At 42.7% G+C, this 14620-nt stretch overlaps 1 long non-coding RNA gene across 3 annotated transcripts in view; it reads left to right on the top strand.

Annotated features, from left to right (window-relative positions):
• The window catches only part of LOC116447852, a 51898-nt gene that overhangs the window by 22086 nt on the left and 15192 nt on the right, over positions 1-14620 (top strand). The window contains exon 1 of one of the 3 annotated variants that reach the window (XR_004241715.1): positions 203-4106. The exons of the other annotated variants lie outside the window; for them this stretch is intronic. This is a non-coding gene — a long non-coding RNA (uncharacterized LOC116447852). Of the gene's footprint in view, positions 1-202; positions 4107-14620 lie in introns of those variants that run through there. 3 annotated transcript variants of the gene reach the window in all.

Below are 14620 nucleotides of genomic sequence, written 5' to 3' on the forward strand. Positions count from 1 at the left end.
AACAAGATGAATCGTAACAGTCATCAACTTCTGTCAGTGCTGCTATAATTTTATAAACTTTAAGTGTCAGAATTTTATAACTGTCTTCTCCTATTGTTTAAAAATAAGCAAGGATGAATACGGCTGGATTGTTTTTGCCTGGCCTGTTTTGGGGAGGCGGGGGTGGGGGGCCAGGGGGGGAGCTATAGGGATGGCTTCTGTGAGAAGCTACGAGAGGCTTCTTCCATGTCCTCCAGATCAAATCCCGGATGGCTCCAAAGAGGGATGTGCACCTGGCCAAAGCTGGGCCAATTAGGAATGGTGGCAGCATCTCTGTGGCAATGTATTTGAGAAGAAATCAAAACAAAAAGTTTTTGTACAGTTTTAATTGTGGCCACAGAAGAGCTGAGCGAGAACCTGTAAGGAGAACAACATGCAGATACCAAGGTCAGTGAACAAGGACGGGCAGGAGGTGCTCCAGGCTCCAGAGCTGAGATTCCCCTGCAGGCCGTGGTGATGACCATGGTGAAGAAGCTCTACCCCTGCAGCCCATGGAGGTCCATGGAGGATGCAAAGATCCATCTGCAGCCCGTGGAGGAGCACCACCTGCCAGAGCAGGTGGATGCCTGAGAGGAGGGTGTGAGCCCGTGGGAGACTCATGGAGAGAGGGCCCCTGCTCCCAGGCTGGAGCATCCTGTCCTTGAAGGACTGCACCCTGTGGAAGAGTGACTGACCCTTCAGCAGTTTTGGGACAACCGTTGCCCATGGAATGGACTCATGTTGCAACAGTTTGAAGGGAGCTGCTGCTCGTGAGATAGAGCAATGTCAGAGAAGCTAATGGAGAACTGTCTCCCATGAGAGAGACCCCATGGTGCAGCAGGAGAAGGGCTCCTCTCCCTGATGAGTTCATCGGGTGATGAACTGACCACAAACCCCATTCCCTGTCTTCTTGCGCTGCTGGGGCAGAAGATAGGACTGGGAAGGAGGGAGGGGTAGGGAGAAGGTGTTTTTAAGGGTTTATTTTACTTCTCATTATCCTACTCTGATTTTGTTTATAATATTCAATGCATATCTCTTAAGTTGAGCCTGTTGTACCCATGACAGTATTTGATGAGCCATCTCTCCTGGTTGTTATCTCAACTCATAAACCCTTCATTAAATTTTCTCTCCTCCGTCCAGCTGTGAAGGGGAGTGACTGAACAGTTTTGGTGAGTCCCTGGTATTGGTCTGTTCTCTGAACTGGCTGTTCAGAGATTTAATTAACATATAGTGTAATTTGCAGGTATTGTGAACATGGATACATCCTTCACTGGAAATGAGCCTGTAATTCTTTGATGTAATTTTGTGATATGTTTGTGCAGATGAAATTGCAATATAAATAGCTTTGATACCTGTCCTGGTTTCAGCTGTGCACATGCATGCAGCTTTAACTTGTGATGTGGCTTTAAGTTATCAGGCTCACTGGATCTAATGTTCACTTCTGAACTATGCAGCTAAACTTTATAATCTGTTAAAAGAAAGAGATGCTCAAAGTGCAAGATTGATCTTAATCTAAAGAAAATGTTTGAAAGAGGTTATAAGATTCATATCCTAAAACTATGAATTTCATTTTATTGACTGAAAAACTGAAGCAGCACTCTCAGATGCAGACTCATGCACAGTAGATACTGAAATACTGAGAAGAAGATGAATCCCAATACCAGACAATCAGTTTCCTTACATTCTGTTTTGAGCACAGTGCTTCAACTGCAGATCTTGTGAATGAACTATTTAAAAATGTGGAGCCACAGTTACTCTCCAGCTGTTCTGTATTCGGACATTAAATATACTTCTCAAATAGGAGGAAACAAAGACTTTTCCCCTTGTCATGTGATAAAATGTTCCTATTGTACATCCCAGAGTCAGTGAGAATTATGTATGCTTAATGAAATGCCTAAGTATTTATATGGACTCTCCAATTCCATTTTTTAAAGTCTTACGAATATCAGTAACCAGTGGAGCTTTTTGAAAATGAGAGCTGTTATATAAAGGATAAGCTTTGGAATTCTTGCTAACTGTTGCACAATAGATTCAACCCACTACAAAGCGTATGAATGAAATTGAAAGCAATTAATTAAAAAGAAGATAAATATTTAATATTCAGTACTAATTATTTTCTGGCACTCATTGCTACAAACTATGACTAACACAAAGTCTGTAGTATTAAAGGATTAATTCTTTATATTACTGAGGGTACACCCTTAGATAAGATAAATCTCCTCAGGAAGAGGAGATAAAATCTTCATGTTTCCAGGGATAAAAAAGAGATTTCCTGTGTGATTGGATTACATTTCCAGGCAGGTTTGCCTGCCACTTAGCTAACATGATGATAAGAACTGCTGCCTACTTTTGCTGACACCTAAATTTTGGTTAATGTCATATTAGGGAACTTTTACCATAACTTAATCACAACCTATTTTTATCTTATTGTTTATCAGTCACAGGGAAGTTCTTTGTCTTTCTTTGAATCACTTATAAGCACTTGGTGTTGAACAAAATCTTCAACAGATGTGCCATCAGATCTGGCATGGAGATTACAAGGCTTTCTGCAAACTAACTTAAACTGTGCTGAAAACTGTAAGAGGTGCATTCTTTAGAACAAAACCTGCTTGGGTTCACTTCTGATTGAAGCTTCTCTGTGATTTTTATTAAATTAATTAACTTGAATTTAAGATACTGTACTTTAGCCCTTTAAGAAAATCCAAACACTTAGCTTTCTTTGCAGGCTGGTGGCTTACCTTTCTCACAAACTGTATTTAAAGTTCAGGGTGGTGGGTTTTTTTTTCTGCTGAAAACTAGGAATTATTGTTTAATCGGAAGTTTTATTAGTAGTTTATAAGTATCATGTCATTGTTTTTAAAAAGTATTAAACAAAAATGAGAGGAGACATGTCTGTGCATACCAATACCATCTTCTAACAAGATCAGAATTAGCAGTCAAACCCAATACTGAGCTCAGAATGCCCTGCTGGCCAGGCCTTTAGGTTTGCCTACACTGAAAATCCCCCACACTATTATTTCTCACTTCTTGGCTTTTTATATGTCACATGTAGTTGCTGACATTAAGCTTCTGCTCATTCTGCGAGCCTTCATGTTCTTCTTTTGGAAACAAAGAGTACACGTGACAGCAAGCATCACATAGTTGAACGATCAAAGATGATAGCTGTTGATAAGCAAAACCAAGGCGGACTAAAGAAAGCCAAAAACATGCTAGAGTGTAATTTTGTTTTTAAATTAATACAGATATATGCAAAGTGAACATTACAATGGCTTTTAAACCTGAAATAACTTGTAGGCTTGACACAGTCTGATCTGAAACTTGTACACTTAAATCTAAGATACGTAACCGTTGCTGTCTTGCTTCAGAATTAATGGTTTGGGACTTTTTTCTTGTATCTTTTTCTTGGTTCTTTTACTTTGCAAAGTATGACATACATGAGTCCCATTATTAACAAATAGATGCATATTCACCTGCTCTTTCAATATCATATTACAGAAAGAGGATGACTGCAACTTTTGTGGCAATTACTTCTGGCAGTTCCACAGGAATATAGAAACAATGAGGAATATATTCATTGAAGATATGAGCTTCTCTGAAATGAATCTCCTTTCAGTGAAATCGTGTATTTGTTGTTCCTATAGATAGCAAATGTAAGATAAAAGGATAACTAAAAGTCAGAAATGCTGTAAGACCAAGATTTGTTTTTATTTAAACTATGATAATAGACTTTCTTGGAAAACAATATCTGCAATCAGTTTTCTTGCTTAGATGTCAACATGAAAGTTAACATCACTATGCAATATTGAAATACCTGTCATCTATCAGCTTGGAGAATTCTGATTTGGTTTACTGGAAAAATCCTGACAGATCCAGCATATCTACAGTGCATTTCTTTAAGTAGGTCTGATTTATCCTGAATTTCACAGTGCATATTTTGGTTTTGGGTTGGGGTTTTTTCTGGGTTTTCAATTTGGTTTGATTTGGTTTTTTTTTTGCTGTTTTTTCTTTTACTTCGTATTATAGTTCCTGTTTGCTGACTTGATTTATCAGAGCATTGGAGAGATGTGGATACACTGACAATGCTTGAGGTAATTGCTCAGTGGTTGAGAGATTGGTCGATCTGTTTTACCACAGTATAAATCCTTTCATTAAGCTGTAAAAAGATTTTACACTACTGTTATGTGAGTTACTTTGGATTTCTATAGAACTTGCAGAGCCACGAAGAATGAAGTTATATTCAGTGTTTGTGTTTTTTTAAGCTGTTGTTTGGTTAAATCTTAGTAAGATGCATTTGACTTGTTAGTACCTATATATGTTTTCACATAACAGGTTTGATAAAGTGAGTTGTCTTTTAACTGGCTCCTGTTGTATTTATTCACCTCTGCATATATATGAAATAGATTTTTTGGATAATATTAAAGCATTAATATTATATGATTCTTCCATGAAGTATTCAAACAACATCCAAAATGCAATAGATTTTTTTAAAAAAACTGCGAAAATTTGAAAAAACCCTGGAGATTAGGAACAAGATGGGATGCATTTCTAATTTCTATGATGTGCAGAAACATAAGAATATGACTCAATAGTAGCTTATACCATGACAGCAGCTTAACAGAGTTTTGATTTATGTTTAGCTCATTCATCAGGGACATGGAATAAACATTGAGAGAGCAAGGTTTGCAGGTGATAGGAAAGAAGGTTATTAAACCTGAAAGAAAATACAAGGAAGCTGAGGGAGTAAATTAAGCCAATGTGTACTATGATACTGAAAGAAATTAAGTATTTATGAAGGCAGTGCAATTGGAGGAGGGGATGACACCCTGTAACTACACAACTGCTACAGATTTCAAAATTAAATGCACCCACTCCTGAAAGTGATCTAGTTACTAAACTGGAAAACTCGCTATAGGTTGATCAATGAGCAATTTCAATTCAAAAGTAAAACCAAAATGTTTAATAAGGACATTAAATCTGTAACTGTGTTATTTATATGAGAAGCAATATAGGGTAGCTCATCTCAGAGGTCTCAAATTGCTCTGAAAGACTCACTATGAATATGATAAGCAGTGGATGAAGTAGTGTTTACACTTTTTAATCCAGGGAAGAGGATGTATAAGAAGCAGCATGATAAGAATGTAAAATCAGAAACAGCTTAAAGAAGTTAAATTGGATGGAGGATAGAAGAGCAATGGGGTGGCAATCTACCATTCAGTTTACAGGCTACTTCCTTTATTTATCTAAAATTACATCTTTAAATTCAGGGTGCTTGTGCATTCATACAGATTTTAAATTTTGTAGATGTTACAATGTGAACTTAATTGAGCTGCAAAGGGGCATATGGACAGAATTTGAGAGAGTTATGGAGGTGTTTAAGGTGTGAACTATGCAGGCATGAATTAAAACTCAAACTACAGGATATAAAACGCACAAGTAGATTTTGGTTGGATCAGGGTGTCAGTACTTCTGTTATCATACATACAGGTTTGGCCACCAGGGCTCTCAATTTATAGATGTTATGCAAGTCTAAGCTCTTAACCAGGCACTATTTTCAGGTATTTTACTTCATGGTATGCATTTGAGCTAACAGACACACTCCAAGTAAGCAGGCTGTTGCAGAATTCAGCCCAAAAGCTGAGCAGACTGGCTGGGAGATACACACCCTCCAACCAAGTGTTCTTTTAAGGTATCTGTCTGGTAAACAAGGAAAGCCCTTTAAATCTGCATTACTGAAATACTTTGTCTGAAATAACCTGATCACTTGCCTGTATTTCATGTACTGTGTCACTCTGTAGATTAGCTGACTATAAAATAACTTCTCTGGAATAAAATTCAACATGCCTTAGAATGACATTTGAGTTTAATGTGAAAATCAGTTGATTAGTAGTCTGGAGAAAACAGTACATTTATGTTCCATTAATTCCACAAGCTCTTTTTCTGCTTTCCAGAAAAACCTGCTTTTTCATCTCAGAACTAAAATTCTGTGCAGTAAGTAAATAAGAATAATCAAAATCCATTGCTGAATTTAAAAGTTGTATTTCCCTTAAGCCCTCTCCAGTCATAAACAAATTCAACAGAATACTCCTCCTCCTTTTTAAACATGTTTTAAAATTTAATTTATCACAGGTCATTGATACTGTTTGCCACCCATGAACACTGGGCCATTATTTTCTTCTTGCTATGCACCACTGGTTTATATGCTTTCTAAAATGCAAAGCCAAATTAAGAACTGTTGAAACATCACATGAAAAAGGAAATATTTTATGAATAATGGATGTCCTGGGTTGCAGTGTATTCTATTACCATCCCCATGAGCTGTTGAAACCAGGTGGGGCAGTGTTTCCTTGCCTCCTCCCCCCAGACTATCTTGCTGTTAATGGCCCATCATTGTCCTGCCGCATGACTCACAGATAACTCCCTCCGAACTATCTTCTGTTAATGAGCCTAATCAACACTTGGCCTCATGACTCATCACCCCATTGTGAGATGCTCCACCCAGAGGGAGGAACCAAGCATCCCATCGTGGATATAAGCTGAGGCTGAACACCAGAGACAGGGGCTTCCCACTGGATTTCCAGAGGACAGGAGCTACACAGCCACCACTGGACTTCCAGAGGAAGAGCAGACTGTTTCACTACAGGATCGCTGCTTCAGAGGACTGCAGCCACCATTCTACCAGACTGCTACCACCACCCTGCCTAACAGGGTGTCAGGTTGTACCTTGACTCTGTCAGTTTGATAGTGTTTTCTTTTACCTTTTTTTTTCTCCTTTTCTTTAATTTCCATTAAATTGTTATTCTGACTTGGTGCCTCCCACTGGTTTGTTTTCAAACTAGCACATAATTTGGCGCCCAACGTGGGGCAGCTCTGAGAGAAAGTCAGAATTACAATTTTGTGTTAACGGAAACCTATTCACCATGGTGCTCAGCTTGTCTATGTGGGTACTGTATCTTGCTCTCTATATTTTTCCTCACATGGGGAACTACCTGCCTGTAGTATTACTCCTGTTAAAACCAGGGAATGGTATGAGAATTGCTTTAATGGTTTATTATGTCTACAGCATAATAACCTGTGAGGCGATGAATACCATTCGGAGTATATACTCAGTTTTGTCTGGCTGTCCTAGTCTGGGCTCCTATGTCTGGGATCTCCTCAACAATCGCACCCAGCCCCTGGTGGGAGGAGTAGAGAGTGGTTTCTTCCAGCCTTTCAGGCCAGGCACAGCAGTTTTTGAAAATATTGAATTCCCTCTGGATGTCAAAGACGGCATAAACTTGCTGTCAGTTCTGCTTTGTCTTCTCTGTACAGCCTGCACCATGTACACCATGCTTAGAATCAGAGCTATGGCACAGCATCCTCAGGATGAGGGAGGGAAAAAGAGCAGAGCAACAAACACCATGCCTACGCAGACTGACACAGAGGAGAAAGGAACCAAATGCAAAGCAACAGCGTCCATGTCTACGCAGACTGTCACCGAGGAGAAAGAACCCAGATGCAAGACAACAGCGTCCATGTCTACGCAGACTGACACAGAGGAGAAAGAAACCAAATGCAAAACAACAGCGTCCATGTCCACGCAGACTGACACAGAGGAGAAAGAACCCAGACACAAGACAACAGCGTCCATGACCACGCAGACTGACACAGAGGAGAAGGGAACCAAAAGCACTGTCAGCGTCCCCACGCAAACCATCACTGAACCAGAACAGCCTAAACCGATTGCAGTTGCCCCCGTGCAGAAGAAGAAATCAAAAAGCAAATCAGTCCGCATAGTGACTGACGAGGATGCAGCAGGACCTTCGCACCCAGCAGAAGAGGCGGAGCCAGAGATCATCACTCGGTCGCTATCCCTGGGTGAGCTGCGAGACCTGCGGAGGGAATTCACCCGCCAGACGAACGAGTCTATCCTGACCTGGCTGCTCCGCATCTGGGACGCTGCAGCCAATGACACCATTCTGGACGGAAGTGAGGCCAGGCAACTGGGATCTCTGTCCCGGGATGTGGTCATTGACCAGGGGATCGGGAGAACCCAAGAAACCCTCAGCCTCTGGCGGCGACTGCTTACAAGTGTAAGGGACAGGTACCTTTGTAAAGAAGACCTCCAGGTGCACCAAGGAAAATGGAGCACAATGGAACAAGGTATCCGGTGCCTGAGGGAATTGGCTGTGCTGGAGATCATTTTCTCAGAAGATGAGAGATTTCCTAAGAGCCCAGATGGTGTCCAGTGCACGTCACAGATGTGGCTGAGGTTCGCACGCCTTGGACCAGAGATATACTCCCGTTACCTGGCAACACTGCAATGGAGGGAAGGCGAGGACAGGGTGGGCGTCTTGGTGAACAAACTGAGGATTTACGAGGACACCGTCACAGCCCCGTTTCGCACCCATGTCTCATCCGTGGAAACAAGTCTTTTGGCTGAGCAAGTCCGGAGCTTGATTGAAGAAGGCCATCAGAAACTGAAAAAGGAACTTAAGGAAGAGATTTACCACATCCCACCAGAACCAACAAGAGTCTCTGCCATTAGGAGCCGGTGACCCCCAACCAGGGAGAGAGGATACACCCCACGAGGTAATCTCTGGTTTTTCCTTCGGGAACATGGAGAAGACATGAGTAAGTGGGATGGAAAACCCACCTCCTCCTTAGCAGCTCGGGTACGTGAACTAAAAAGAGGGACAACTACCACAAGAAGCGCATCTAGAGTCAACATTGCTCCGGTCTCCCGCACACAGAACTCCAGACGGTACCGGAATGATACTATGACCGATCCTCTTGAAGGGACCTCAGGAGCGTATTCACCGGAAGGGAGCAACATGCAACATGACCAGGAATAGAGGGGCCCTGCCTCTAGCCAGGTAGAGGAAAGGGAGAATCGGGTCTTTTGGACTGTGTGGGTCCGATGGCCTGGCACATCTGACCCACAAAGATACACGGCTTTGGTTGACACCGGTGCTCAATGTACTCTGATGCCATCAAGGTATGTGGGAGCAGAACCCATTTCTATTTCTGGGGTGACAGGAGGATCCCAGCAGCTGACTGTACTGGAAGCTGAAGTGAGTTTGACTGGGAACGAGTGGCAGAAACACCCCATCGTGACTGGCCCGGAGGCCCCGTGCATTCTCGGCATAGACTATCTCAGAAATGGATATTTCAAGGACCCAAAAGGACATCGTTGGGCTTTTGGGATAGCTGCTGTGGAGACAGAAGATATCAGACAACTGAGTACATTGCCTGGCCTCTCTGATGACCCCTCTGCCGTGGGACTGCTAAGAGTTGCAGAACAACAGGTGCCAATCGCCACAGCAACAGTGCACCGTCGGCAATACCGCACCGACAGAGACTCTATGGTTCCCATCCATGAGATGATTCGCAAACTGGAGAGCCAAGGGGTGGTCAGCAAGGCCCATTCACCTTTCAACAGCCCTATATGGCCAGTGCGTAAGTCCAGTGGAGAATGGAGGCTGACGGTGGACTACCGTGGCCTGAATGAGGTCACGCCACCACTGAGCGCCGCTGTGCCAGACATGTTGGAACTTCAGTACGAGCTGGAGTCCAAAGCAGCGAAGTGGTACGCCACTATTGACATTGCCAATGCCTTCTTCTCCATTCCTTTGGCAGCAGAATGCAGGCCCCAGTTTGCTTTTACCTGGAAGGGTGTGCAATACACCTGGAACCGACTGCCCCAGGGGTGGAAGCACAGTCCCACCATTTGCCACGGACTGATCCAGACTGCATTGGAAAAGGGTGAGGCTCCAGAACATCTGCAATACATCGATGACATCATCGTGTGGGGAAACACAGCAAAGGAAGTGTTTGAGAAAGGAGAGAAAATCATCCAGATTCTCCTGGAAGCTGGCTTTGCCATCAAAAGGAGCAAAGTCAAGGGACCTGCCCAAGAGATCCAGTTCCTGGGAGTAAAGTGGCAAGATGGACGACGTCAGATTCCCACCGAGGTCATCAATAAGATCACTACGATGTCTCCACCGACCAGCAAGAAGGAAACACAAGCCTTCCTAGGCGCCATAGGTTTCTGGAGGATGCACATTCCCGAGTACAGCCAGATCGTGAGCCCTCTCTACCTGGTTACCCGCAAGAAGAATGATTTCCACTGGGGCCCTGAACAGCAGCAAGCCTTCGCCCAGATCAAACAGGAAATCGCTCATGCGGTAGCCCTTGGCCCAGTCAGGACAGGACCAGAGGTGAAGAACGTGCTCTACTCTGCAGCCGGGAACAATGGTCTGTCCTGGAGCCTCTGGCAGAAGGTGCCTGGTGAGACTCGTGGCCGACCACTGGGATTCTGGAGCCGAAGCTACAGAGGGTCTGAAGCCAACTACACTCCCACAGAGAAGGAAATCTTGGCAGCTTATGAAGGAGTCCAGGCTGCCTCAGAGGTAATCGGCACTGAAGCACAGTTGCTTCTGGCACCCCGACTACCGGTGCTGGGTTGGATGTTCAAGGGAAAGGTTCCTTCCACGCATCATGCCACCGACACCACATGGAGCAAGTGGATCGCCCTCATCACACAGCGTGCCCGTATTGGAAACCCGAATCGCCCTGGGATTCTAGAAATTATAACAAACTGGCCTGAAGGTGAGACTTTTGGATTATCTTCTGAAGAAGAGGAAGAGCAAGTGACTCGTGCTGAGGAAGCCCCACCATATAATGAGCTACCAGAGACTGAAAGACGTTATGCCCTCTTCACTGATGGTTCCTGCCGAATTGTAGGCGCTAACCGGAAGTGGAAAGCTGCAGTATGGAGCCCCACACGACGAGTTGCACAAGCTACCGAGGGACAAGGTGGATCGAGTCAGGTTGCAGAGCTTAAAGCCGTCCAGCTGGCTTTGGATATTGCTGAACGAGAGAAGTGGCCGAGGCTCTATCTCTACAGCGACTCATGGATGGTAGCTAATGCTCTGTGGGGATGGCTGGATCGCTGGAGAAAGGCCAACTGGCAGCGCAGAGGGAAGCCCATCTGGGCCGCTGAGATTTGGCAGGACATCGCCGCCCGAGTAGAGAAGCTGACCGTGAAGGTTCGACACGTGGATGCGCACGTGCCCAAGAGTCGGGCTAATGAAGAACATCGCAACAACGAGCAGGTGGACCGAGCTGCCAAGGTGAAAGTATCACAGGTGGATCTGGACTGGCAGCACAAGGGAGAATTATTCCTAGCTCGTTGGGCCCATGATGCCTCTGGTCATCAGGGGAGAGATGCAACATACCGATGGGCCCGTGACCGAGGGGTGGACCTTTCCATGGACAGCATCTCACAGGTCATCCACAGTTGTGAGACCTGTGCTGCAATCAAACAGGCCAAGCGGGTGAAGCCTCTGTGGTATGGTGGACGATGGTCAAAGTACAGGTATGGTGAAGCCTGGCAAGTTGACTACATCACCCTTCCCCAAACCCGCCAAGGCAAGCACTACGTGTTGACCATGGTTGAAGCAACCACTGGATGGCTGGAGACCTACCCTGTGCCTCATGCTACAGCCCGGAACACCATCCTGGGCCTGGAAAAGCAAGTCCTGTGGAGACATGGCACCCCTGATAGGATCGAGTCAGACAACGGGACTCATTTCAAGAACAGCCTCATCAACACCTGGGCCAGAGAACACGGTATTGAATGGATATATCATATTCCTTATCATGCACCAGCTGCTGGAAAAGTTGAACGCTGCAATGGACTACTTAAAACTACCCTAAAGGCACTCGGTGGGGGGACCTTCAAAAATTGGGAAGTGAACTTAGCAAAGGCCACCTGGATGGTCAATACCCGAGGGTCCATCAATCGAGCTGGTCCTGCCAAGTCTGAACCCTTGCACACAGTGGATGGAGATAGAGTCCCTGTGGTACACCTGAGAGGTATTTTAGGAAAGACTGTTTGGATTAATCCCACCTCAGGCAAAGGCAAACCCATCCGTGGGATTGTCTTTGCTCAAGGACCTGGTTGCACTTGGTGGGTAATGCAGAAAGATGGGGAAACCCGTTGTGTACCACAAGGAGACCTAATCTTAGGTGAGAACAGTGTGTAGGTTTCACTGTGTATATATATATATATATATATATGTATGTGTGTTTTAGAGTTTAAGAAGGTATTGATTTGGGATAATGTAGATGGTAATAGAATAAGGGGTGGATAATGTCCTGGGTTGCAGTGTATTCTATTACCATCCCCATGAGCTGTTGAAACCAGGTGGGGCAGTGTTTCCTTGCCTCCTCCCCCCAGACTATCTTGCTGTTAATGGCCCATCATTGTCCTGCCGCATGACTCACAGATAACTCCCTCCGAACTATCTTCTGTTAATGAGCCTAATCAACACTTGGCCTCATGACTCATCACCCCATTGTGAGATGCTCCACCCAGAGGGAGGAACCAAGCATCCCATCGTGGATATAAGCTGAGGCTGAACACCAGAGACAGGGGCTTCCCACTGGATTTCCAGAGGACAGGAGCTACACAGCCACCACTGGACTTCCAGAGGAAGAGCAGACTGTTTCACTACAGGATCGCTGCTTCAGAGGACTGCAGCCACCATTCTACCAGACTGCTACCACCACCCTGCCTAACAGGGTGTCAGGTTGTACCTTGACTCTGTCAGTTTGATAGTGTTTTCTTTTACCTTTTTTTTTCTCCTTTTCTTTAATTTCCATTAAATTGTTATTCTGACTTGGTGCCTCCCACTGGTTTGTTTTCAAACTAGCACAATGGAATAAAGAAAACGATTACACAGCCTAGAATTTTAGCATCCTGTTTCCATCTTGTATATCAATAAATAAAGCTGCAATATAAAAACATCTTTAATGCCTAGAAACACTTGTAACAGCATCTTGTTCATGTATGAATAACAAACTGAAATTTTGCTTTAGAACATAAGATGTAGATGTGCCTGATATGTGGAAAGAAATCAGCCTCAGTTAAAGCAAAATTGTTCTCTGGGCTGTACATTTCCCCCCACAAAAAAGAGTTTAAAATAGCAGAAATAAAGAAAATGACTTAATGATAGACAGGATCATCAGTTTGTTTGTTTGTGTTGTTGTAAAATGCTTTCAGACAGGTGAATAATTTCACTTTTCAAAACAATATTTTACTCTTTGGTGCTATGAGACAGTTGCTAACCTCAGCTGGATTTGTTTTTTTCCAGTTGAATCTTCAGTGTGGAGTCTTTCAAGGAGTACAGCAGAAAAGAATATATATACCTACCATTTTGTCTTACTTTGGTCTCTTTCCACTGGGTTCTGACATTTATACGCATTTTCTTTTATTCTTCATAGAAACTTCCTTTCTGTTCTCTTTGTGACGTGAAAGATAACACATGATCTGAGACAAGTTTTGACATGCAATCCAGTTTACATCTCATTATGACTACAAAGTTATAAAAAATCTAAAAAAAAACTCCAGATCAATCAAACTTTTGTAGTTAAAAGGTTAAGTATGTTCATATTTAAAGAGCAAAATGTGAGTCATCTTACTGGAACCAAGAATTTCATCTTATGGATGTTATAAATTGGTACTGTGCCAACTTCTGTGCCATTGCTTCCTTACTATCAAGTGCATTCACCCTCTTTTTACATTTAAATTTCGGTGAAAATACATAATAAAAATAAGGGGACTAGTTAAAAGAGCAATGGAACTGTGATCAGTATTGTGTTTTAAACAGATGACACATCAAAGTTTCATGTGTCGTGCACCACTCCTCTGAAAGCTTGTCTTCCATACATAGAAAAAGCTGCTGAAGATTACCTACTATTGCACACTCGTAACATTTACTTCAATTTTTTTTTTTTTTTCTGAAACAGGTATTTTCATGTAATGCACATTCACTAATATCTTCTTCTGAATTTTAACAAAGATTTGATCCCTCTGTTTTCCTTGATGCAGGAATTATTGTGTCCTAGGGGTATTAACTTATTCATAGACTATTAAGAAGAGACTTCATTTTCTTCATCTGTATATCAAAAGAAGGTTAAACGGCAGCAGTCTACATGGTGATGCAGAGCATTAACTAGTTTTTCAGAGAAAGCTTTCCTGTGAGCAGTCTGGACAATATCTTTTGTTTATCAGCTAGCCTTGAGCATGTAAGTGCATAAATGACAGTTAAAAAAAAGATTCTATTTCCATTTAGAGCTACTAGACTAAGACTTTTTTTTTTTGTATTAGAAAAGATTCTTTAAAAATCAAAAGCAACTATCCATAAGAGACAGGCAAATTCTTTTTGAATCTTTCAGAGCAACAAGGTTGTTGGTGTAGATTTGTCAAATCACTTTGAATTTATTTAAGATATAGTTAAAGAGGTAACAGCATAAAAAATTCCCTACTTGAAATAGCAGAGAGGAAGTGAGGGGAGAAAATAACTGTTAACATATTTTTTCATACCAGATACTAATTTGCACACTCTTCTGATAAAATCTAGTGAAGAGAATTATGTTTTTGTCTCATTCTCTGAAATAATTCTGTTAATTTTTTTCAATTCAGGAAACAAAAACCATTTTAAGTAACTAACTACATCTTATCAATTGCATGCTTCTTCCTTGCATATGGTATAAAGTTTATCCAATCATTTTTAGGTTGCTTTTAAATTATTCCTCCATTTCTATGAAGAGTGGGAAA

The sequence above is a fragment of the Corvus moneduloides genome, chromosome 1 (genome assembly GCF_009650955.1).
Source record: "Corvus moneduloides isolate bCorMon1 chromosome 1, bCorMon1.pri, whole genome shotgun sequence".
In the NCBI taxonomy this organism is placed as follows: Eukaryota; Metazoa; Chordata; class Aves; order Passeriformes; family Corvidae; genus Corvus; species Corvus moneduloides.